The following is a 24,985-nucleotide window of genomic DNA, read 5'->3' as shown; positions in this document are numbered from 1 at the left end:
ACCTGTGAGTGTTAATCACATGGCGATGTGAACTAGATTATTGACTCTAGTGCAAGTGGGAGACTGTTGGAAATATGCCCTAGAGGCAATAATAAATTAGTTATTATTATTATATTTCATTGTTCATGATAATCGTTTATTATCCATGCTAGAATTGTATTGATAGGAAACTCAGATACATGTGTGGATAAATAGACAACACCATGTCCCTAGTAAGCCTCTAGTTGACTAGCTCGTTGATCAATAGATGGTTACGGTTTCCTGACCATGGACATTGGATGTCGTTGATAACGGGATCACATCATTAGGAGAATGATGTGATGGACAAGACCCAATCCTAAGCCTAGCACAAAGATCGTGTAGTTCGTATGCTAAAGCTTTTCTAATGTCAAGTATCATTTCCTTAAACCATGAGATTGTGCAACTCCCGGATACCGTAGGAATGCTTTGGGTGTACCAAACGTCACAACGTAACTGGGTGGCTATAAAGGTTCACTACAGGTATCTCCGAAAGTGTCTGTTGGGTTGGCACGAATCGAGACTGGGATTTGTCACTCCGTGTAAACGGAGAGGTATCTCTGGGCCCACTCGGTAGGACATCATCATAATGTGCACAATGTGACTAAGGAGTTGATCACGGGATGATGTGTTACGGAACGAGTAAAGAGACTTGCCGGTAACGAGATTGAACAAGGTATCCGGATACCGACGATCGAATCTCGGGCAAGTACAATACCGCTGGACAAAGGGAATTGAATACGGGATTGATTGAATCCTCGACATCATGGTTCATCCGATGAGATCATCATGGAACATGTGGGAGCCAACATGGGTATCCAGATCCCGCTGTTGGTTATTGACCGGAGAGTTGTCTCGGTCATGTCTGCATGGTTCCCGAACCCGTAGGGTCTACACACTTAAGGTTCGATGACGCTAGGGTTATAGGGAATAGATATACGTGGTTACCGAATGTTGTTCGGAGTCCCGCATGAGATCCCGGACATCACGAGGAGTTCCGGAATGATTCGGAGGTAAAGATTTATATATGGGAAGTCCTGTTTTGGTCACCGGAAAAGTTTCGGGTGCTATCGGTAATGTACCGGGACCACCGGGAGGGTCCCGGGGGTCCACCAGGTGGTGCTACCTGCCCCAGAGGGCGCGTGGGCCAAGTGTGAAGGGGGACCAGCCCCAGGTGGACTGGTGCGCCCCCCACCAGAGGAGAGGTCCTGTTGGACGCTCGCGAGCGGCAAACAGACTAGCATTCGCTGAAGGACGCACAAAACAGGCCGGCCCATTCACAGGCATTGAATGGAAAAACGCACGGAACAAAGCAACGTTCATAGCCGGTCGAGCTAGCAACTCTACTTGACTAATATGCAACACGAGAGCTTAAGTAATAAATACAACAACAGACACGTTTTTTTCTTATAAAAAACAACATTTCTTGAGGAAATGTGAACACATTTCCTTTAGAAAAATGCGAATAATGTTTGAAAATGTAAAAAAAATCAAACAACATTTTAAACGTGAACAATTTTTGAAAAAAGAGAACAATAATTGAAAAACGTGAATAATTTTTCATATAGGATGAACAATTTTTAAATGTACATTGAACATTTTCATAATATACGCTGAACAATTCCTAAAAACACATTGAACATTTTTGTGATATATGCAGAACAATTTTCTGAAATACACCATGAACATTTTGTAGTATATGTTGAACTATTTCTTATTATACGCTGAACAAGTTTCAAATAAAGGTGAACAATTTCTTAAATACAATGAACATTTTTGTAGTATGTGGTGAACTATTTCTTATTATATGCTGAACAAGTTTCAAATAAAGGTGAACAATTTCTTAAATACGATGAACATTTTTAAAATAAACCATGCATATTTTTAAATGCATGGCTGACTTTTTCATAATATACTGTGAATATTTTTCTTAATGTACGATGAACATTTTGTTTTAATACACGGTGAAATTTTATACTACAAAAAGGGAAACAGAGACAAGAACAGTAAAAACAAAAATAAAAGAAAGAAATAAGAAGAAAAATGAAAAATAAAAAAAGAATATAACCTTGTTAAAAAACAAAACAGGGAAGAACCTGTTCAGAAGGTTCCAGAAGGATCGATTCTAGTTAAAAAACACAACCTGCTAGGAACCTTCTAGAAGGTTCCCCAAACAGGGATCCCGCAGGGAAGAAACAACAGCGAAGGTGAAACGTGGGCCGGACCAAGTGGTCGATCCCGCAAGGAAGAAACAGCAGCGATGCTGAAACGTGGGCCGGCCCATGTGGTCACGACGGGAGGCGCCCTCTCAGCGAAGCTGAGACGATTTGACGCTAACGGGCGTCATATAGGAATCACCCCACCAGGGCCCAAGGCGAAGAGAGAAGAGAAAAGGGGAAAACCCTAGGTTCAGATGGGCCTAAGGCCCACCTAGTGGTGCGCCCTCCTCTCCCCCCCTTGGCCGCCCCCTAGATGGGATCTAGGGCTGGCCGCCACCCCTAGGGGTGGAAACCTTGGTGGGGACGCAGCCCCTCCCTTTCCCCTATATATAGTGGGGGTTTTGGGCTGCCATACACACGAGAACATCTCCTTCTTGGCGCAGCCCTACCCCTCTCCCTCCTCGTCTCTTGCGGTGCTTAGCGAAGCCCTGCTGGAGTACCACGCTCCTCCACCACCACCACGCCGTCGTGCTGCTGCTGGATGGAGTCTTCCCCAACCTCTCCTTCTCCCCTTGCTGGATCAAGGCGTAGGAGACGTCACCGGGTTGTACGTGTGTTGAACACGGAGGTGCCGTCCATTCGGCACTAGGATCATCGGTGATTTGGATCACGACGAGTACGACTCCATCAACCCAGTTCACTTGAACGCTTCCGCTTAGCGATCTACAAGGGTATGTAGATGCACTCTCCTTCCCCTCGTTGCTAGATTACTCCATAGATTGATCTTGGTGATGCGTAGAAAATTTTGAATTTCTGCTACGTTCCCCAACAAATATGACATGATGTAGAGGGATAAACTCATGCAATATGATATAAACCCCATCTTTTTATCCTGGATGGCAACAATACAATACGTGTCGTTTCCCTTTCTGTCACTAGGATCGAGCACCGCAAGATTGAACCCAAAGCTAAGCACCTATCCCATTGCAAGAAAGATCAATCTAGTAGGCCAAACCAAACTGATAATTCGAAGAGACTTGCAAAGATAACCAATCGTACATAAAAGAATTCAGAGAAGATTCAAATATTGTTCATAGATAGACTTGATCATAAACCCACAATTCATCAGATCTTGACAAACATACCGCAAAAAGAGTTACATCGAATAGATCTCCAAGAGAATCGAGGAGAACTTTGTATTGAGATTCAAAGAGAGAGAAGCCATGTAGCTACTAGCTATGGACCCGAAGGTCTGAAGTAAACTACTCACACATCATCGGAGGGGCCATGGAGTTGATTGATATGTCTCCGCCGTATCTACTTTTCCAAACACTTTTGCCCTTGTTTTGGACTCTAACTTGCATAATTTGAATGGAACTAACCCGGACTGACGCTGTTTTCAGCAGAATTACCATGGTGTTATTTATGTGCAGAAACAAACGTTCTCGGAATGACCTGAAACTTCACGGAGCGACTTTTCAGAAAATATGAAAAATACCTGCAAAAGATGAAGGCCAGGGGCCCTACCACCTATCCACGAGGGTCCCCTGTTGCCTCTCCGACTCCAACTCCAACTCCATATATTGTGTTTCGGGGAGAAAAAATCAGAGAGAAGAAATCATCGTGTTTTACAATACGGAGCCGCCGCCAAGCCCTAAAACCTCTCGGGAGGGCTGATCTGGAGTCCGTTCGGGGCTCCGGAGAGGGGAATCCGTCGCCATCGTCATCATCAACCATCCTCCATCACCAATTTCATGATGCTCACCGCCGTGCGTGAGTAATTCCATCGTAGGCTTGCTGGACGGTGATGGGTTGGATGGGATCTATCATGTAATCGAGTTAGTTTTGTTAGGGTTTGATCCCTAGTGTCCACTATGTTCTGAGATTGATGTTGCTATGACTTTGCTATGCTTAATGCTTGTCACTAGGGCCCGGGTGCCATGATTTCAGATCTGAACCTATTATGTTTTCATCAATATATGAGTGTTCTTGATCCTATCTTGCAAGTCTATAGTCACCTATTATGTATTATGATCCGTTAACCCCGAAGTGAAAATAATCGGGATACTTACCGGTGATGACCGTAGTTTGAGGAGTTCATGTATTCACTATGTGTTAATGCTTTGTTCCGGTTCTCTATTAAAAGGATGCCTTAATATCCCTTAGTTTCCGTAAGGACCCCGCTGCCACGGGAGGGTAGGACAAAAGATGTCATGCAAGTTCTTTTTCCATAAGCATGTATGACTATATTTGGAATACATGCCTACATTACATTGACGAACTGGAGCTAGTTCTGTGTCACCCTAGGTTATGACTGTTACATGATGAACCGCATCCGACATAATTCTCCATCACCGATCCATTGCCTACAAGCTTTCCATATATTGTTCTTCGCTTATTTACTTTCCCGTTGCTATTGCTATCGTCACTACAAAATACCAAAAACATTGCTTTTACTACCGTTACCTTTTGTTACCGTTACCACTACTATCATATTATTTTGCTACTAAATACTTTGCTGCAGATACTAAGTTTCCAGGTGTGGTTGAATTGACAACTCAGCTGCTAATACTTGAGAGTATTCTTTGGCTCCCCTTGTGTCAAATCAATAAATTTGGGTTGAATACTTTACCCTCGAAAACTGTTGCGATCCCCTATACTTGTGGGTTATCAAGACTATTTTCTGGCGCCGTTGCCGGAGAGCATAGCTCTATTCTTTGAGTCACTTGGGATATATATCTTCTTATCATTATGAAGAACTTGAAGAGATCTAAAAACCAAGATCTATCCCTCAACTACGAGGGGGGGGGGTAAGGAACTGCCATCTAGCTTTGCACTTGATTCACCTTCTGTTTTGAGTAAGCTTGCGACACCTACACCTGCTTCTGCTATTCGTTCTGATATGTCGCATGTTATTGATGATGCCACTTCTGCTATGCATGATACTTATGACGAGACTACTTCTATGCTTGATACTACTATGCCACTTGGTAAATTTCTTGATGAACAACTTGCTAGAGCTAGAGAAATTGAAAATATTGAATCTGATGATACTGATGAAAGTGATGATGAAGAATCACTTGTTATTCCTAAGGGTTATGTTTTTGATCAAGAAGCTTCTTTAGCTATTTTAGCTTGCAAAAATAGAAATGAACTCAAAAGGCTATTAGCTAAATGGAGTAAGCAATCTCTAAATGCTAGAATGAAACCTGACCTGCTTTTGCTACTTCACCTATCTTTGTTACTGATAAGGATTATGAATTCTTTGTTGATCCTGATATAATTACTTTGGTTGAATCCGATCCTTTTCATGGTTATGAATCTAAAACTGTTGTGGCACATCTTACTAAATTGAATGATATAGCCACCCTGTTCACTAAAGATGAGAGAACTCGTTACTTTTACATCCTTAAAATATTTCCGTTCTCATTAAAGGGTGATGCTAAGATATGGTTTAATCCTATTGATCCTGGTTGTGTGCATAGTCCCTAGGATATGATTTATTGCTTCTCTGCTAAATATTTCCCTGCTCATAAGAAACAAGCTGCCTTAAGGTATATATATATAATTTTATGCAAATTGAAGAAGAGAGTCTCCCACAAGCTTGGGGGAGGCTTCTCCAATTACTTAATGCTTTGCCTGATCATCCTCTTAAGAAAAATGAAATACTTGATATCTTTTATAATGGACTAACCGATGCCTCCAGAGATTACCTGGATAGTTGTGCTGGTTCTGTTTTCAGGGAAAGAACACCGGATGAAGCTGAAATTCTATCAAATAATATGTTGACAAATGAAAATAATTGGACACCTCCGGAGCTAATTCCTGAGCCTATTCCTAAACCAACTCCGAAGAAGAGGGGTATTCTATTTCTCAGTCCTGAAGATATGCAAGAGCCAAAGAAATCTATGAAAGAAAAAGGTATTAAAGCTGAAGATGTCAAGAATTTACCTCCTATTGAAGAAATACATGGTCTTAATTTACCGCCTGTTGAAGAAACATATAATCTTAATCCATTACCTATTGAAGAAACTCATGGTCTTGATAACCCGACACAGGTAGTAAAGGTAAATTCTCTCTACAGATATGATAAAGCTGAAATCCCATCTACTTAATTTGCTAGCCCATGCTTAGATGAGTTTGATAAATTTATGGCCAAGCAAGAAGACTTTAATACTTATTTTGGTAGACAATTGAAATACAATTCAAATATGCTTGAACACTTGGGTGATTGTATGGCTAATGTCAAAAGTGAACCTAAACTTATTAGTAAACATGCTTCTATGGTTACCACTCAAGTAGAACAAGTACTTAAAGCTCAAAATGATTTGCTCAATGAATTGAATAGTAAAGATAATGATAATGCTGTTAGAGTGGCTACTAGAACTGGTAGAATGACTCAGGAACCTTTGTATCCTGAAGGCCACCCTAAGAGAATTGAGCAAGATTCTCAGAGAAATAATATAGATGTACCTAGTTCTTCTAAAAAGAAGAAAAAGAAAAATGATAGGACTGTGCATGCTTCTAGTGAACCTATTACTGAAACACTTGAGAATCCAAATGATGTTTCTATTTCTGATGTTGAAACTCAATCTGGTAATGAACCTGAAACTAGTGATAATGTTAATGATAATGTTCATAATGATGCTCAACCTAGTAATGATAATGACATAGAAATTGAACCTGCTGTTGATCTTGATAACCCACAATCAAAGAATCAACGTTATGATAAGACTTTGTTGCTAGGAAACATGGTAAAGAAAGAGAACCATGGGTTTAGAAACCCATGCCTTTTCCTCCCAAACCATCCAAGAAAAAGGATGATGAGGATTTTGAGCGCTTTGCTGAAATGATTAGACCTATCTTTTTGCATATGCGATTAACTGATATGCTTAAAACCAATCCTTATGCTAAGTACATGAAAGATATTATTACAAATAAAAGAAAGATACCGGAAGCTGAAATTTCTACCATGCTTGCTAATTACACTTTTAAGGGTGGAATACCAAAGAAACTTGGAGATCCCGGTGTACCAAATATACCATGCTCCATTAAAAGAAATTATGTCAAAACTGCTTTATGTGATCTTGGAGCCGGTGTTAGTGTTATGTCTCTCTCTTTATATCGTAGACTTGATTTGAATAAGTTGACACCTACTGAGATATCGTTGCAAATGGCTGATAAATCAACTGCTATACCTGTTGGTATTTGTGAGGATGTGCCTGTTGTAGTTGCAAACGCTACTATTTTAACGGACTTTTTTATTCTTGATATTCCCGAGGACGATAGTATGTCTATTATTCTTGGAAGACCCTTTTTGAATACTGCAGGGGCTGTTATTGATTGCACTAAATGCAATGTCACTTTCCATGTTAATGGTAATGAGCATACGGTACACTTTCCGAGGAAACAACCTCAAGTTCATAGTATCAACTCTATTGGAATAATGCCATCGATTATATTTGGAGGTTTTGAATTTCCTCTTCCTACTGTTAAGAAGAAATATGATATTCTTATTATTGGGGATGTGCATATCCCTGTTGAGGTAACGTAGTGTTATTCGAAATTTCTCCAGTTCCATGTTATTCAGAATGAGTTCGTTATCAAGACTTGATCAACCTTGTTAGTGGATTCCTTTTGATGATCATGAGATGGATGAAACTAGAAGTCACAACCTTCTGTACCCCATTTTTACTTTCTGATATTTATATTAAATAAAATAAAAATAAATATTTTTCTGTCTGTTATCTGATTATCCGTGCAATATAAAAATACCTTGAAAATAAAAGTTCTCCAAATGCCCTGAAATTTAAATATGATTTTTTCTAGAATATTTGAGAACATTTGGCACTGAGAACACAACAGGGGGTCAATCACCTGCCCACGAGGGTGGAGGGCACGCCCTACCCCCTGGGCGCGCCCCCTGCCTCGTGGGACCACGGTGGCCCTCCTCCACTTATCCTTTCACCCATACACTTCTTCTTCCTCCCACAAACACAAATAACCAGCTCAAACCCGAGTCCAAGGTCGTTTTGCTGCCATTTTCGATCTCCTTGCTCAAAGCACCTCTCACAAAACTGATTGGGGAGATTGTTTCTTGGTATGTGACTCCTCCATTGGTCCAATTAGTTTTTTTCTAGTGCTTTATTCATTGCAATTTTTTGCTGCTTAGTTGACCCTGTTCTTGAGCTTGCATGTCAAATTTATATGGTCAAAATAGTTTTGATGCATGATATAGGCTCTAGGCACTTGTAGGAGTAGTTGCTATCAATATTATTGAGTTTGGTTTACTTTTATTTTGAAGTTACTAAAAAATTTCAGAATTTTTCAGAGGAAGAAATATGCTTAGGAAAATGTTCGAAGGTGATTCTTCAAGGAAGCAAGGACCCAGGCTTGCAATGCATGATGCTGATGACGAGCCACCAAGAGACGCTCCAGTGCGTCCTTGTGAATGGCCTTTTGAGAACTTTATGGATCGAGCGGGAATTAAGGATGAATTCAACGCATATTTGCGTAACGCTGATCTTGTGAGCTCCGAGGAAGAGAAGTGCAACCAGTATCACAACCTCACCAGTACCTTTGTGAGGAGGTTTGAATTTTCAACTTCACGTAATTCTCCAACTGTCCTGTTTGATCTTTATGATAATTCTTACACTATGGACTTAGAGGATTTTACCACTGCCTGTAAACTTCCACAATGGGGGAGTATAAGGGATCCTCGCAAATCTGAATTTAGAGATTTTCTTGCTAGTATAACTGTGGGAGAATCTAGAGATATAACACAAGCTACCATAGGGAGCATTCACTTTCCAGCTATACATTATTTTGCTCTCTTCATAGGTAGATGCATTAATGGTAAAGATGAGGCATGTCACATGTGTGTCCCTGAACTCAGTATTCTTCGGAGTGCTGTGTTAGGAGACAAATCTTATAATTTGGGAGCCATTGTTGCACGTAGGTTGCATCTTAATAGATTTAATGGAAATTTCTTTGGTGGAATTTATGCAACCCGCATAGCTAATTTTCTTGGTATAGCCATACGCGAAGATGATATTGAATTACCTCATGCTTACCTAGACTTTAATGCTATGGTTTACCACTATTTTGTCGAGAGGAATGAATCACCTCTCCAGTATCGACTAATCTTTGACAGATGTCGTGCTGTCCATATTACTCTCCCTGCTCCTGCCTTCTTTGATCATCAGGCAAAAGGAAGATATACTATTACCAGAGAGGAGGCAGATGAGTACGAGAGGAGAGCGAAGGTCGCTCGTCGCCACGCTACAGCTCAGCAGGCGACAGCCGCTGCATTGCAGTACGATCCCATCTACTATTATGGATATCCGTCAGGCCAGCCGTGGCCATAGACCAACTTAGGCCAAAAGCCTAATCTTGGGGGAGTACGTATTTCCCACCGACATTACATTTATGCTCACACACTCATTGCTAGATGTCGGTGCTCATACTTTTTCATTGTATCATCCATGCTAGTTTATTTTCCTTTTTATGCTTTCTTCTTGTGTGTTTAATAAACCTTAAGAAAAACCAAAAAAATTAGTTGTAGCTTTTAATCAATTTAATTTCCATGCTTGTAGTAGTAATTAAAAAGAAAACCCAAAAATATTTCCTGTTCTTCTTTTGCTTGTTGGGAACTTTCCCGTGTAAATAGTTTTATTTCTTTTCTTTTCTTTGGGGGTCGATAGGAGAAGACCATAATTAAATTGTTGAAGTGGCTCTTATATGCATTATTGTTTATCTGACAAAAGAGCCCATATTGTCTTGTCTTCTCCTGTTTATTGAATGCCTGCAGATTCCAGCTTAGTCCAATGCACGTGCACTATTATTATTATTCACATCGTTCGGTCGTGCAAGTGAAAGGCAATTATGATGATATATGATGGACTGGCTGAGATAAGAAAATCTGGTATGAACTCGACCTCTTTTGTTTTTGTAAATATGATTAGTTCATCGTTCCTGATTCAGCCTATTATGAATAAACATGTTTGCAATGACAATTAGAGATCATAGTTTCTTGTGCCATGCTTGATTAGCTATGAGTTATAATGGTTTACCTTGCGTGCCAACATGCTATTGAGATAGTTATGATGTGGTATGATAGGGTGGTATCCTCCTCTGAATGATTTAAGTGACTTGAGTTGGCGCATGTTCACGCATGTAGTTGAAACAAAATCAACATAGCCTTCACGATATTTATCTTCATGGTGGATTATATCCTACTCATGCTTGCATTCGGTGTTGATTAATTTTAATGCATGTTCATGACTGTTGTCGCTCTCTAGCTGGTCGCTTCCCAGTCTTTTGCTAGCCTTCACCTGTACTAAGCGGGAATACTGCTTGTGCATCCAATTCCTTAAACCCCAAAGTTATTCCACATGAGTCCACTATACCTACCTATATACGGTATCTACCTTCCGTTCCAAGTAAATTTGTATGTGCCAAACTCTAAACCTTCAAATAAATATCCCGTTTTTTATGCTCGAATAGCTCATGTATCAACTAGGGTTGTCCGTATCTTCCATGTTAGGCGGGTTATTCTCAAGAGGAGTGGACTCCGCTCCTCACTCACGAGATAAATGGCTGGTCACCGGGATGCCCAGTCCCATGCTTTATGCAAACTAAATCAAAATAATTGCAAACAAAACTCCCACTGGGACTCTTGTTAGTTGGAGGCACTCGTTGTTTCGAGCAAGCCATGGATTGATGCTTGTTGGTGGAAGGGGGAGTATAAACTTTACCATTCTGTTTGGGAACCGCCTATAATGTGTGTAGCATGGAAGATATCACCACCTCTTGGTTGTTATGTTTACAATGAAATTATACCGCTCAAAATATTATTCACCTCTGTTTCAAAACCGAGCTCTGGCACCTCTACAAATCCCTGCTTCCCTCTGCGAAGGGCCTATCTATTTACTTTTATGCCGAGTCATCATCCTCTTATTAAAAAGCACCAGTTGGAGAGCACCGCTGTCATTTGCATTCATTACTGTTAATTTACATTGAGTATGACTTGACTGGATCTCTTTTACCATGAATTACAATGTCTAGTCACTCCTTGGTCTTTAAAGGTGCTCTGCATTTATGTTTTGTGGTCTCGAAAAGGGCCAGCGAGATACCACCTTGTTATATCATAGTATGATTGTTTTGAGAAAGTGTTGTCATCCAAGATTTATTATTATTGCTTGCTAGTTGATTATGCTATTGATATGAGTAAACTTGAGACCTATGTGTTATTGCGAATGTGGTTAGTTATAATCTTTGCTGAAAACTTGAATGCTGGCTTTACATATTTGCAACAACAAGAGCAAACAGAGTTTGTAAAAGTTTTTCTTTATCACTTTTAGTTTATCAACTGAATTGCTTGAGGACAAGCAAAGGTTTAAGCTTGGGGGAGTTGATACGTCTCTGTCGTATCTACTTTTCCAAACACTTTTGCCCTTGTTTTGGACTCTAACTTGCATAATTTGAATGGAACTAACCCGGACTGACGATGTTTTCAGCAGAATTACCATGGTGTTATTTATGTGCAGAAACAAACATTCTCAGAATGACCTAAAACTTCATGGAGCGACTTTTCAGAAAATATGAAAAATACCTGCAAAAGATGAAGGCCAGGGGGCCCACCACCTATCCACGAGGGTGGGGGGCGCGCCCCTACCTCGTGGGCCCCCTGTTGCCTCTCCGACTCCAACTCCATATATTGTGTTTCAGGGAGAAAAAAATCAGGGAGAAGAAATCATCGCATTTTACGGTACGGAGCCGCCGCCAAGCCCTAAAACCTCTCGGGAGGGCTGATCTGGAGTCCGTTCGGGGCTCCGGAGAGGGGAATCCATCGCCATCATCATCATCAACCATCCTCCATCACCAATTTCATGATGCTCACCGCTGTGCGTGAGTAATTCCATCGTAGGCTTGCTGGACGGTGATGGGTTGGATGGGATCTATCATGTAATCGAGTTAGTTTTGTTAGGGTTTGATCCCTAGTGTCCACTATGGTCTGAGATTGATGTTTCTATGACTTTGCTATGCTTAATGCTTGTCACTAGGGCCCGAGTGCCATGATTTCAGATCTGAACCTATTATGTTTTCATCAACATATGAGTGTTCTTGATCCTATCTTGCAAGTCTATAGTCACCTATTATGTGTTATGATCCGTTAACCCCGAAGTGACAATTATCGGGATACTTACCGGTGATGACCGTAGTTTGAGGAGTTCATGTATTCACTATGTGTTAATGCTTTGTTCCGGTTCTCTATTAAAAGGAGGCCTTAATATCCCTTAGTTTCCATAAGGACCCCGCTGCCACGGGAGGGTAGGACAAAAGATGTCATGCAAGTTCTTTTCCATAAGCGCGTATGACTATATTCGGAATACATTCCTACATTACATTGACAAACTGGAGCTAGTTCTGTGTCACCCTAGGTTATGACTGTTACATGATGAACCGCACCTGGCATAATTCTCCATCACCGATCCATTGCCTACAAGCTTTCCATATATTGTTCTTCGCTTATTTACTTTCCCGTTGCTATTGCTATCATCACTACAAAATACCAAAAACATTGCTTTTACTACCGTTACCTTTTGTTACCGTTACCACTACTATCATATTATTTTGCTACTAAATGCTTTGCTGCAGATACTAAGTTTCCAGGTGTGGTTGAATTGACAACTCAGCTGCTAATACTTGAGAGTATTCTTTGGCTCCCCTTGTGTCGAATCAATAAATTTGGGTTGAATACTTTACCCTCGAAAACTGTTGTGATCCCCTATACTTGTGGGTTATCATTGATATAGAGGCCCTCCGTGATCAATGCCCCCTCCGGCGGAGCTCCGGAAAAGGCCCCAAGATGGGATCTCTTGGGTACATAAGGTTGCGGCGGTGGAAATAGGGTTTCATGGTGCTCCTGGATTTTTGCGGGTTATGTAGATATATATAGGAGGAAGAAGTAGGTCGGTGGAGCCACGAGGGGCCCACAAGGGTGGAGGGCGCGCCCAGGGTGGTAGGCGCCCCCTGCCTCGTGGCCTCCTCGTTGATTGCTTGACGTCCACTCCAAGTCCTCTGGATCACGTTTGTTCCAAAAATCACGCTCCTGAAGGTTTCATTCCGTTTGGACTTCGTTTGATATTCCTTTTCTACGAAACACTGAAATAGGCAAAAAAACAGCAATTTGGGCTGGGCCTCCGGTTAATAGGTTAGTCCCGAAAATAATATAAAAGTGTAAAATAAAGCCCATGAACATCCAAAACAGATAATATAATAGCATGGAACAATCAAAAATTATAGATACGTTGGAGACGTATCAAGCATCCCCAAGCTTAATTCCTGCTCGTCCTCGAGTAGGTAAATGATAAAAACAGAATTTTTGATGTGGAATGCTTCCTAACATATTTCTCAATGTAATTTTCTTTATTGTGGCATGAATGTTCAGATCCTAAAGATTCAAGATAAAAGTTTAATATTGACATAAAAATAATAATACTTCAAGCATACTAACTAAGCAATCATGTCTTCTCAAAATAACACAGCCAAAGAAAGTTATCCCTACAAAATCATATAGTCTGGCTATGCTCTATCTTCATCACACAAAATATTAAGTCATGCACAACCCCAATGACAAACCAAGCAATTGTTTCATACTTTTGATGTTCTCAAACCTTTTCAACTTTCATGCAATACATGAGCGTGAGCCATGGACATAGCACTATAGGTGGAATAGAATGGTGGTTGTGGAGAAGACAAAAAGGAGAAGATAGTCTCACATCAACTAGGCGTATCAACGGGCTATGGAGATGCCAATCAATAGAGCTATAAGTATATGAAAGCTCAACAAAAGAAACTAAGTGGGTGTGCATCCAACTTGCTTGCTCACTAAGACCTAGGGCAATTTGAGGAAGCCCATCATTGGAATATACAAGCCAAGTTCTATAATGTAAAATTCCCACTAGTTTATGAAAGTGACAACATAGGAGACTCTCTATCATGAAGATCATGGTGCTACTTTGAAGCACAAGTGTGGAAAAGGATATCAACATTGTCCCTTCTCTCTTCTTCTCTCTTTTTTCCTTTTTTTATTTGGGCCTTCTTTCTTTTTTTTCTTTTGGCCTCTTTTCTCTTTTTTCGTCCGGAGTCTCATCCCGACTTGTGGGGGAATCATAGTCTCCATCATCCTTTCCTCACTGGGACAATGCTCTAATAATGATGATCATCACACTTCTTTTTTACTTACAACTCAAGAATTACAACTCAATAGTTAGAACAAAATATGACTCTAAGTGAATGCCTCAGGCGGTGTACCGGGATGTGCAATGAATCAATAGTTACATGTATGGAAAAATTATGAAAGGTGGCTTTACCACAAATACGATGTCAACTACATGATCATGCAAAGCAATATGACAATGATGAAGCATGTCATAACAAACGGAACGGTGGAAAGTTGCATGGCAATATATCTCGGAATGGCTATGGAAATGCCATAATAGGTAGGTATGGTGGCTGTTTTGAGGAAGGTATATGGTGGGTGTATGATACCGGCGAAAAGTGCGTGGTAATAGAGAGGCTAGCAAATGTGGAAGGGTGAGGGTGCGTATAGTCCATGGACTCAACATTAGTCATAAAGAACTCACATACTTATTGCAAACATCTATTAATTATCGAAACAAAGTACTACGCGCATGCTCCTAGGGGGATAGATTGGTAGGAAAAGACCATCGCTCGTCCCCGACCGCCACTCATAAGGAAGACAATCAATAAATAAATCATGCTCCAACTTCATCACATAATGGTTCACCATACGTGCATGCTACGGGAATCACAAACTTCAACACAAGTATTTCTCAAATTCACAACTACTCAACTAGCATGACTCTAATATCACCATCTCCATATCTCAAAACAATTATCAAGTATCAAACTTCTCATAGTATGCAATGCACTTATATGAAAGTTTTTATTATTCCTAAAAGCAAATTACCATGCTGTTCTAAAGGACTCTCAAAATAATATAAGTGAAGCATGAGAGATCAATTATTTCTATAAAATAAAACCACCACCGTGCTCTAAAAGGTATAAGTGAAGCACTAGAGCAAAAACTATATAACTCAAAAGATATAAGTGAAGCACATAGAGTATTCTAATAAATTTTGATTCATGTGTGTCTCTCTCAAAAGGTGTGTACATCAAGGATGGTTGTGTTAAAATAAAAGGCAAAGACTCAAATCATACAAGAAGCTCCAAGCAAAACACATATCATGTGGTGAATAAACATATAGCTCCAAGTAAAGTTACCGATGAACAAAGACAAAAGAGGGGATGCCTTTCGGGGCATCCCCAAGCTTAGGCTTTTTGGTGTACTTGGTTTTTACCTTGGGGTTCCTTGGGCATCCCCAAGCTTAGGCTCTTGCCACTCCTTGTTCCATAATCCATCAAATCTTTACCCAAAACTTGAAAACTTCACAACACAAAACTTAAAAGAAAATCTTCGTGAGCTCCGTTAGTAAACGAAAACAAAACACCACTTCAAGATACTGTAATGAACTCATTCTTTATTTATATTGGTGTTGAACCTACTGTATTCCAACTTTTCTATGGTTCATAAACTCTATTACTAGACATAGATTCATCAAAATAAGCAAACAACACACGAAAAACAGAATCTGTCAAAAACAGAACAGTCTGTAGTAATCTGTAGGTTTATAATACTTCTGGAACCCCAAAAATTCTAAGATAAATTTATGAACGTGAGGAATTTATCTATTAATCATCTGCAAAAATAATTAACTAAATATCACTCTCCAATAAAAAATGGCAGCAATTCTCATGAGAGCTAAAGTTTCTGTTTTTTACAGCAAGATCAAAAAGACTTTCCCCAAGTCTTCCTAACGGTTCTACTTGGCCCAAACACTAATTAAACACAAAAAACACAACAAAAACAGAGGCTAGATAAATTATTTATTACTAAACAGGAACAAAAAGCAAGGAATAAAAATAAGGTTGCCTCCCAACAAGTGCTATCGTTTAATGCCCCTAGCTAGGCATAAAAGCGAGGATAGATCTAGGTATTGCCATCTTTGGTATTAGGAAAGAAAAGAGAAAAAATCTTTTCTATAGCATTTATCTTTCTATTTTGAGATATCATGTGGCCATTTATAGTGGAAGAAAGATTAAGCACGTTACGGAAATTGGCATCTAAACTAGCCCTCATTTCTTTGATAGTTTCATTTTGGTAAAAGCACAAAAGAGAGGTAGATTCAACCTTCTCACTCATGGGGCCCAAATATAGTTTTCATCCTTTCATAAGTATCAATGGGATCCCCCTAAAGAAAACCTTCTTCAAAGATAGAATCTATAACTTGCTTGAATGAAGAGGGTAAGCCAATATAAAAGCTTTTTAGGTAAACCTCAATATAAAAGCTTTCATAAGTATCACAAGCGTCTTTCAAAGATTCATCAAGTAAATGACGAAAAATTCCGGGACCATCTTCATCGAAATTATTCAAACTCTCATTGATAACCCCGGTAGGTGTCTCCATAACATCATTATTTATGAGCTTAGAGAGGACAGAGGGACTATCCAAGGTAAAACCCGGGAGAGAACCCTTAGCCCTTTTTGAATCGGCCATCGTACAAGAAAACAAACGGTAAAGAGGCGAATAAAAAGGCAAGGGTGAAGTGGGGGAGAGGAAAACAAGAGGCAAATGGCAAATAATGTAATGCGAAGGATAAGAGTTGTGATGGGTACTTGGTATGTCTTGACTTGGCGTAGATCTCCCTGGCAATGGCGCCAGAAATCCTTCGTGCTACCTCTTGAGCATACGTTGGTTTTCCCTTGAAGAGGAAAGGGTGATGCAACAAAGCAGCGTAAGTATTTCCCTCAATTTTTGAGAACCAAGGTATCAATCCAGTAGGAAACCTCGCGCGAGTCACCTCGTACCTACACAAACAAATAAGAACCTCGCAACCAACACGATAAAAGGTGTTGTCAATCCCTTCATGGCCAGTTGCAAGAGTGAGATCTGATAGAGATAATGATAATAAGATAAATATTTTTGGTATTTTTATGATATAGATTGAAAGTAAAGATTGCAAAATAAGATAGATTGGAAACTTGTATGATGGAGAATAGACCCGGGGGCCATAGGTTGTTGGGGAACGTAGTAATTTCAAAATTTTCCTATGCACACGCAAGATCATGGTGATGCATAGCAACGAGATGGGAGAGTGTTGTCTACGTACCCTCGTAGACCGGCAACGGAAGCGTTGACACAACATAGAGGAAGTAGTCGTACATCTTCCCAATCCGACCGATCCAAGTACCGAACGTACGGCACCTCCGAGTTCTGCACACGTTCAACTCGGTGACGTCCCTCGAGCTCCAACCCAGCAAAATTTTGAGGGTGAGTTTCGTCAGCACGACGGTGTGATGACGGTGATGATGTTCTACCGACACAGGGCTTCGCCTAAGCACCGCTACGATATGACCGAGGTGGAATATGGTGGAAGGGGGCACCGCACACGGCTAAGGAACGATCACGAGGATCAACTTGTGTGTCATGGGGTGCCCCCTTGCCTCAGTATATAAAGGAGGGAGAGGGGGAGGTGCCGCCGGCCCTATGGGTGCGCCTGGAGGAGTCCTACTCCAACCGGGAGTAGGACTCCTCCCTCTTGCCTTGTTGGAAAAGGAAGGAGGAAGGGAGAAAGAGGAAAGGGGGGCGGCGCCCCCCTGCCCTGGCCGGCCCTCCTCTTCTCCCTTATGGCCCATGTAGGCCCAATAACCCCTCGGGGGGGGGGGGGGTTCGGTAACCCCCCGGTACTCCGGTAAAATCCCGATTTCACCCGGAACGTTTCCAATATCCAAATATAGGCTTCCAATATATAAATCTTTATGTCTCGACCATTTCGAGACTCCTCGTCATGTCCGTGATCACATCCGGGACTCCGAACAACCTTCAGTACATCAAAACACAAAAACCCTAATTACGATCGTCACCGAACTTTAAGCGTGCGGACCCTACGGGTTCGAGAACTATGTAGACATGACCGAGACATGTCTCAGGTCAATAACCAATAGCGGAACCTGGATGCTCATATTGGCTCCTACATATTCTACGAAGATCTTTATCAGTCAGACCGCATAACAACATACATTGTTCCCTTTGTCATCGGTATGTTACTTGCCCGAGATTCGATCATCGGTATCTCAATACCTAGTTCAATCTCGTTACCGGCAAGTCTCTTTACTCGTTCCGTAATACATCATCCTGTAACTAACTTATTAGTTGAAATGCTTGCAAGGCTTGAGTGATGTGCATTACCGAGAGGGCCCAGAGATACCTCTCCGATAATCGGAGTGACAAATCCTAATCTCGAAATATGCCAACCCAACAAGTACCTTCGGAGACACATGTAGAGCACCTTTATAATCACCCAGTTACGTTGTGACGTTTGGTAGCACACAAAGTGTTCCTCCGGTAAACGGGAGTTGCATAATCTCATAGTCATAGGAACATGTATAAGTTATGAAGAAAGCAATAGCAACAAACTAAACGATCAAGTGCTAAGCTAACGGAATGGGTCAAGTCAATCACATCATTCTCCTAATGATGTGATCCCGTTAATCAAATGAAAACTCATGTCTATGGTTAGGAAACATAACCATCTTTGATCAACGAGCTAGTCAAGTAGAGGCATACTAGTGACACTCTGTTTTGTCTATGTATTCACACATGTATTATGTTTCCGGTTAATACAATTCTAGCATGAATAATAAACATTTATCATGATATAAGGAAATAAATAATAACTTTATCATTGCCTCTAGGGCATATTTCCTTCAGTCTCCCACTTGCACTAGAGTCAATAATCTAGATTACACAGTAATGATTCTAACACCCATGGAGCCTTGGTGCTGATCATGTTTTGCTCGTGGAAGAGGCTTAGTCAGCGGGTCTGCAACATTCAGATCCGTATGTATCTTGCAAATTTCTATGTCTCCCACTTGGACTAAATCCCGAATGGAATTGAAGCATCTCTTGATGTGCTTGGTTCTCTTGTGAAATCTGGATTCCTTTGCCAAGGCAATTGCACCAGTATTGTCACAAAAGATTTTCATTGGACCCGATGCACTAGGTATGACACCTAGATCAGATATGAACTCCTTCATCCAGACTCCTTCATTTGCTGCTTCCGAAGCAGCTATGTACTCCGCTTCACATGTAGATCCCGCCACGACGCTTTGTTTAGAACTGCACCAACTGACAGCTCCACCATTCAGTAAAAACACGTATCCGGTTTGTGATTTAGAATCGTCCGGATCAGTGTCAAAGCTTGCATCAACGTAACCATTTACGATGAGCTCTTTGTCACCTCCATATACGAGAAACATATCCTTAGTCCTTTTCAGGTATTTCAGGATGTTCTTGACCGCTGTCCAGTGATCCACTCCTGGATTACTTTGGTACCTCCCTGCTAGACTTATAGCAAGGCACACATCAGGTCTGGTACACAGCATTGCGTACATGATAGAGCCTATGGCTGAAGCATAGGGAACATCTTTCATTTTCTCTCTATCTTCTGCGGTGGTTGGACATTGAGTCTTACTCAACTTCACACCTTGTAACACAGGCAAGAACCCTTTCTTTGCTTGATCCATTTTGAACTTCTTCAAAACCTTGTCAAGGTATGTGCTTTGTGAAAGTCCAATTAAGTGTCTTGATCTATCTCTATAGATCTTAATGCCCAATATGTAAGCAGCTTCACCGATGTCTTTCATTGAAAAACTCTTATTCAAGTATCCCTTTATGCTATCCAGAAATTCTATATCATTTCCAATCAATAATATGTCATCCACATATAATATCAGAAATTCTACAGAGCTCCCACTCACTTTCTTGTAAATACAGGCTTCTCCAAAAGTCTGTACAAAACCAAATGCTTTGATCACACTATCAAAGCATTTATTCCAACTCTGAGAGGCTTACACCAGTCCATAAATGGATCGCTGGAGCTTGCACACTTTGTTAGCTCCCTTTGGATTGACAAAACCTTCTGGTTGCATCATATACAACTCTTCTTCCAGAAATCCATTCAGGAATGCAGTTTTGACATCCATTTGCCAAATTTCATAATCATAAAATGCGGCAATTGCTAACATGATTTAGACAGACTTAAGCATCGCTACAGGTGAGAAGGTCTCATCGTAGTCAATCCCTTGAACTTGTCAAAAACCTTTTGCAACAAGTCAAGCTTTGTAGACAGTAACATTACCGTCAGCGTCAGTCTTCTTCTTGAAGATCCATTTATTCTCAATTGCTTGCCGATCAACGGGCAAGTCAACCAAAGTCCACACTTTGTTCTCATACATGGATCCCATCTCAAATTTCATGGCTTCTAGCCATTTTGCGGAATCTGGGCTCACCATCGCTTCTTCATAGTTCGTAGGTTCATCATGATCTAGTAGCATGACTTCCAGAATAGGATTACCGTACCACTCTGGTGCGGATCTTACTCTGGTTGATCTACGAGATTCAGTAGTAACTTGATCTAAAGTTTCATGATCATTATCATTAGCTTCATCACTAATTGGTGTAGGTGTCACAGAAACCGGTTTCTGTGATGTACTACTTTCCAATAAGGGAGCAGGTACAGTTACCTCATCAAGTTCTACTTTTTTCCCACTCACTTCTTTCGAGAGAAACTCCTTCTCTAGAAAAACTCCGAATTTAGCAACAAAAGTCTTGCCTTCGGATCTGTGATAGAAGGTGTACCCAACAGTCTCCTTTGGGTATCCTATGAAGACACATTTCTCCGATTTGGGTTCGAGCTTATCAGGTTGAAGCTTTTTCACACAAGCATCGCAACCCCAAACTTTCAGAAACGACAACTTTGGTTTCTTGCCAAACCACAGTTCATACGGCATCGTCTGAACGGATTTCGATGGTGTCCTATTTAACGTGAATGCAGCCGTCTCTAAAGCATAACCCCAAAACGATAACGGTAAATCAGTAACAGACATCATACATCGCACCATATCTAATAAAGTATAATTACGACATTTGGACACACCATTATGCTGTGGTGTTCCGGGTGGCGTGAGTTGCGAAACTATTCCGCATTGTTTCAAATGTAGACCAAACTCGTAACTCAAATATTCTCCTCCACGATCATATCGTAGAAACTTTATTTTCTTATTACGATGATTTTCAACTTCACTCTGAAATTCTATGAACTTTTCAAATGTTTCAGACTTATGTTTCATTAAGTAGATATACCCATATCTGCTTAAATCATCTGTGAAGGTGAGAAAATAACGATATCCGCCATGAGCCTCAACATTCATTGGACCACATACATCTGTATGTATGATTTCCAACAAATCCGTTGCTCTCTCCATAGTACCGGAGAACGGCGTTTTAGTCATCTTACCCATGAGGCACGGTTCGCAAGTACCAAGTGATTCATAATCAAGTGGTTCCAAAAGTCCATTAGTATGGAGTTTCTTCATGCGCTTTACACCGATATGACCTAAACGGCAGTGTCACAAATAAGTTGCACTATCATTATCAACTCTGCATCTTTTGATTTCAACATTATGAATATGTGTATCACTACTATCGAGATTCATCAAAAATAGACCACTCTTCAAGGGTGCATGACCATAAAAGATATTACTCATATAAATAGAACAACCATTATTCTCTGATTTAAATGAATAACCGTCTTGCATCAAACAAGATCCAGATATAATGTTCATGCTCAACACTGGCACCAAATAACAATTATTTAGGTCTAATACTAATCCCGAAGGTAGATGTAGAGGTAGCGTGCCGACCGCGATCACATCGACTTTGGAACCATTTGCCACGCGCATCGTCACCTCGTCCTTAGCCAATCTTCACTTAATCCGTAGCCCCTGTTTCGAGTTGCAAATGTTAGCAACAGAACCGGTATCAAATACCCAGGTGCTACTGCGAGCATTAGTAAGGTATACATCAATAACATGTATATCACATATACCTTTGTTCACTTTGCCATCCTTCTTATCCGCCAAATACTTGGGGCAGTTCCGCTTCCAGTGACCAGTCTGCTTGCAATAGAAGCACCCAGTCTCAGGCTTAGGTCCAGACTTGGGTTTCTTCTCCTGAGCAGCAACTTGTTTGCTGTTCTTCTTAAAGTTCCCTTTCTTCTTCCCTTTGCCCTTTTTCTTGAAACTGGTGGTCTTATTGACCATCAACACTTGATGCTCCTTCTTGATTTCTACCTCCGCGGCTTTTAGCATCGCGAAGAGCTCATGAATAGTTTTATTCATCCCTTGCATATTATAGTTCATCATGAAGCTTTTGTAGCTTTGTGGCAGTGATTGAAGAACTCTGTCAATGACACTATCAACAGGAAGATTAACCCCCAGTTGAGTCAAGTGATTATGATACCCAGACATTTTGAGTATATGCTCACTGATAGAACTATTCTCCTCCATCTTGCAGCTATAGAACTTATTGGAGACTTCATATCTCTCAATCCGGGCATTTGCTTGAAATATTAACTTCAACTCCTGGAACATCTCACATGCTCCATGACGTTGAAAACGTCATTGAAGACCCGGTTCTAAGCCGTAAAGCATGGCACACTGAACTATCGAGTAGTCATCAGCTTTGCTCTGCCAGACGTTCATAACATCTGGTGTTGCTCCTGCAGTAGGCTTGGCACTTAGCGGTGCTTCCAGGACGTAATTCTTCTATGCAGCAATGAGGATAATCCTCAAGTTACGGACCCAGTCTGTGTAATTGCTACCATCATCTTTCAACTTTGCTTTCTCAAGGAACGCATTAAAATTCAACGGAACAACAGCACGAGCCATCTATCTACAATCAAACATAGACAAGCAAGATACTATCAGGTACTAAGTTCATGATAAATTTAAGTTCAATTAATCATATTACTTAAGAACTCCCACTTAGAAAGATATCCCTCTAATCCTCTAAGTGATCACGTGATCCAAATCAACTAAACCATGTCTGATCATCACGTGAGATGGAGTAGTATCAATGGTGAACATCAATATGTTGATCATATCTACTATATGATTCACGCTCGACCTTTCGGTCTCCGTGTTCCGAGGCCATATCTATTATATGCTAGGCTCGTCAAGTTAAACCTGAGTATTCCGCGTGTGCAACTGTTTTGCACCCGTTGTATTTGAACATAGAGCCTATCACACCCGATCATCACGTTGTGTCTCAGCACGAAGAACTTTCGCAACGATGCATACTCAGGGAGAACACTTATACTTTTATAATTTAGTGAGGGATCATCTTATAATGCTACCGTCAATCAAAGCAAGATAAGATGCATAAAAGATAAACATCACGTGCAATCAATATAAGTGATATGATATGGCCATCATCATCTTGTGCTTGTGATCTCCATCTCCGAAGCACCTTCATGATCACCATCGTCACCGACGCAACACCTTGATCACCATCGTACCATCGTTGTTGTCTCGCCAATCTTATGCTTCCACGACTATCCACTAGTGCAGAACCGGGCAATAGCACCGGTTCGTAAGGCCCTTTAGTGACGGTTCCATAACCGGCACTAAAGTGTGGTCACTAAAGGCCCCCCCTTTAGTACCGGTTCAGCACGAACCGGTGCTAAAGGGAAACCACGTGGCACGAGCCAGCTCCGGGGGCCGGGAGCCCTTTAGTACCGGTTGGTAACACCAACCGGTACTAAATGTTTGTGGGTTTTTGTTTTATTTTGTATTTTTCAATTAAATTTGTGTTATCAATTTAATTTAGGATTGTTTTACGTTATAATGAGTTCTAGTCATCATCATCATCATCATCATCATCATCATCGCATATTAATAAATAAATAAACTCTAGCTAGCTAAAAATCATCGTAGTCGTCTAATTACCACTGTTTAATTAATCATCATAGTCATTACCGCTAGCTATCTAATCATCACCAACACTGGCTAGCTTAAAGAGGAAACATTCACTTTGTAACAGAAGCAAAGATATCATCGAGTTCAACATAATCATCACCAACATCAAAGTTCAGGACACAGACATGAGACACTAATTAAGAGCATGAAAACTAGTGCTGCTCCCTCTCAGGTAGAATAGCATAGAACATGTATAGCTCTCCTTATTCATCATACTGGAGCATGCAGATGAATCTGTCTCCTAATCTTGGGTTGCGCTTCTCCTTGCTGCCCCCTAGTACTTCTCTGCGATCGTTAACAATTTTGCTCCAATCTTTCACTATTAAGCATTCTTCGCTTTCAGAAATCCTGAATGCACTCATGTGCAATGTAGGATATCTTGGCCGTAAGCTAACCATTGACATGTCACCTTTAGTCTCGATCCACTGAGGCACAACTGTCATCGGAAGTCCCTGTTGAAGAACATAGTATAGTGATTAATATACTAAGCAATGAAAGTTTAGCTTCAAAAATAATGTATGGAAAAGATGCACTAATTAAGGACAAATAGTTAAAATCTTACCATCTTTCGATTATAGATGTGACTGTAGTTCAATACGATCACCATTGGTCGCACGTTTTGAGTACTAACATTTCTAAGTTCAGGATTTTTTTTATCTTGACAGTATTAAGATCCTCAAGCCATGAAACATAATGACTTATCTCCTCACAGTTTAGTTGAGCCCCGGGGCAGTTGTAGGTTCTGTCTACCACGCGCCGGACATGTTTGCTTGAACCGAAATAAGCTGACAATACAAATTAGTTGTCAAATATTTTTGAATAAACTGTATCAAAGACATAA

Source organism: Triticum urartu, chromosome 1A (assembly GCF_056163025.1).
Source record: "Triticum urartu cultivar PI428250 chromosome 1A, HENAU_Tu73, whole genome shotgun sequence".
NCBI lineage: Eukaryota > Viridiplantae > Streptophyta > Magnoliopsida > Poales > Poaceae > Triticum > Triticum urartu.
This window is presented reverse-complemented; position numbering follows the sequence as displayed.